General features: G+C 30.8%; 2 non-coding genes across 2 annotated transcripts; both read right to left on the reverse strand.

The window, feature by feature from the left end:
* Positions 1 to 431: 431 nt before the first annotated feature.
* TRNAW-CCA (transfer RNA tryptophan (anticodon CCA)) lies at positions 432 to 505 on the reverse strand. The gene has a single exon. It is a non-coding gene; the product is annotated as a tRNA-Trp (tRNA).
* Positions 506 to 670: 165 nt separating this feature from the next.
* On the reverse strand, positions 671 to 744 carry TRNAP-UGG (transfer RNA proline (anticodon UGG)). Its single transcript has one exon. It is a non-coding gene; the product is annotated as a tRNA-Pro (tRNA).
* Between the last annotated feature and the right edge of the window lie 1,855 nt (positions 745 to 2,599).

Consider the following 2,599-nt stretch of genomic DNA (forward strand, 5'->3'; position numbering starts at 1 on the left):
CTTAGTAAAATACGACTTATTTGATTTGTAATTTTGAGAGGAATAGTAAATTTTGGTATAAGACATTCTAGAATTCCTTACTATGTCAATTTACAATTCTCGATCGTTGAGATTTATGATCAATACAGATTTATGTTTAAGGCTAGATATTATATTACCTTTCTTTTTACTTTTCGAACAAATAAAAATGATTGAAGTTTTTCTATTTGGAATCGTGTTAGGTTTAATTCCTATTACTTTGGCTGGATTATTTGTAACTGCATATTTACAATACCGACGAGGTGATCAGTTGGATCTTTGATTCATTAATGTCTCTTTTTTTGTGATTCCCTATTTATTTAGTTTAATCCTAATCGACAAGGATAAAATTCAGACTTTCTTTTGAATGTTCAATTATTTCAGTGTAATTATCAGGCGAATAATACTAGAATCACGCTCTGTAGGATTTGAACCTACGACATCGGGTTTTGGAGACCCGCGTTCTGCCGAACTGAACTAAGAGCGTTTTGTTTTCATAAAATTATATGATCCAAATCCATTTTGCATATAGATATTCAGTATGTATGTTCAATTGGAATTCGTCTTCACAGGTTCCCGGTTTATTGCTCATCTCATAGAATATGGAATATTATAGAATACGGAATATCATAGAATAAGTAATTGTTAGGGATAGGGATGACAGGATTTGAACCCGTGACATTTTGTACCCAAAACAAACGCGCTACCAAGCTGCGCTACATCCCTTTTCCATTTGTTTATAGTGTTATTGTAAAGAATCTTTGTCTTGTTTTCCACATTTTTCTCTGTTGATATATATCAACAGAGAAAAAATACTTAAATAATAAAAAGAAAGGAGGATTTGAAATGCGAGATCTAAAAACATATCTTTCCGTGGCACCAGTAGTAAGTACTTTATGGTTCGGGGCTTTGGCGGGTCTATTGATAGAGATCAATCGTTTTTTTCCAGATGCATTGATATTCCCCTTTTTTTAATTTTAGTTATTGACACGGGAAGGGGTGAAGAAGATGAAAGGTCCAATTATATATTAAATATGTGTAATTAACCTACTCTTCTTTTTTTTTTTTTTAGGAAAGATAAAGACGAAAGATTAAATTGGCCTCATTGAAATTCGGAGTGACACTCGGGATCGGGATCTGGTCCAGGCTTCAATGGAATTGAATTATTAATTCAATTCCTATGAAAAAGAAAGTGAAAGCAGAAATCCATAGGTTGGGGCAACAATATCATAAAAAATACTTTAAAAAAACGAAAATACTGGCAATTTGAAACGAAATATAGTTACAGATCCTTGTATTCTTTTTGTACTAGATTCAATTAAATTGGAACGAAATCTTTCATAATTTTTCGAATTCTTCTTTTTTATCTTATCTTAGTTGTTTTCATCTTTTTCTTAGATTCTTAGATTCGAATCCGAAAAGAGTTATAAGTGAATTAAAAACCCAAAGGAGGGTCATGTCCAAGGGTAAAGATATCCGAGTAAGTGTTCTTTTGGAAGGTACTGGTTGTGATAAAAAGAGTCTAAATAAGGAATAAAGCGGTATTTCTAGATAGATTACTAACAAGAATCGACACAATACGCCTAGTCGATTGGAATTGAGAAAATGATGTCCCCGTCGTTATATAACAACATATGCTAAAGAAGAAAAAAAATACAAATCCTTTATTATAATTATATTTATTTAAATCAATGTTATTTTTGGAATAGGAATAAATAAACTATGGAAAAACCTAAGCGACTCTTTATTAAATCCAAGCGATCTTTTCGTAGACGTTTGCCCCCGATTCAATCGGGGGACCGAATTGATTATAAAAACATGGGTTTAATTTGTCGATTTATTAGTGAACAAGGAAAAATATTATCTAGACGTGTAAATAGATTGACCTTAAAACAACAACGATTAATTACTGTTGCTATAAAACAAGCTCGTATTTTATCTTCGTTACCTTTTCTTAATAACGAAAAACAATTTGAAAAAAGCGAGTCGACTGCTAAAATTACTCCTTTAAGAAAAAAAAATAGAAATTAAAAATTCGAAATCCAATTTGAATTTAGATTCGAATTAAACATGGATTGATGTTTTGTTCAAAATTAGGATAATTCCATTTGATTTTTTTGTTGGAATAAAAAAGATAATAGGTAACGAAGAATAATTTTTTAAGCATGGTTGTTTATTTTGATAGCTTTATCGTATGATAAAGCTATCAAAATAAACAAATTTCTAGTCTATACCTTCCTGCAGTAAATAAGGGGTTTTAAGTTTTTATGATATTATCGGCAATCATAAAAAGACAATTCTCTTTTAATATAGCAATTTGTGCAACTATTTTACGATTAAGAAGCAATTGCTTGGTGTATAGACTATTCATTAAATTATTATAAATATAAGATACTTTTTGATTCTCGCGAATTACTGCATTTATTCGACTAATCCATAAACCACGAAAATCTCTTTTTTTCCTATCTCTATCCCGATGAGCCGAAACTAAAGCTTTCAATTTCTGTTGAGTAATAGTTCGGGTAAGTCTTGAATGAGCTCCGCGAAAACTTGATACGAATAAACGAATTTTTGTCCTCCG

Source organism: Vigna unguiculata, unplaced genomic scaffold (assembly GCF_037176805.1).
Source record: "Vigna unguiculata cultivar grain cowpea cultivar isolate G323 ecotype 2 unplaced genomic scaffold, ASM3717680v1 ptg000143l, whole genome shotgun sequence".
NCBI classification, from domain to species: domain Eukaryota; kingdom Viridiplantae; phylum Streptophyta; class Magnoliopsida; order Fabales; family Fabaceae; genus Vigna; species Vigna unguiculata.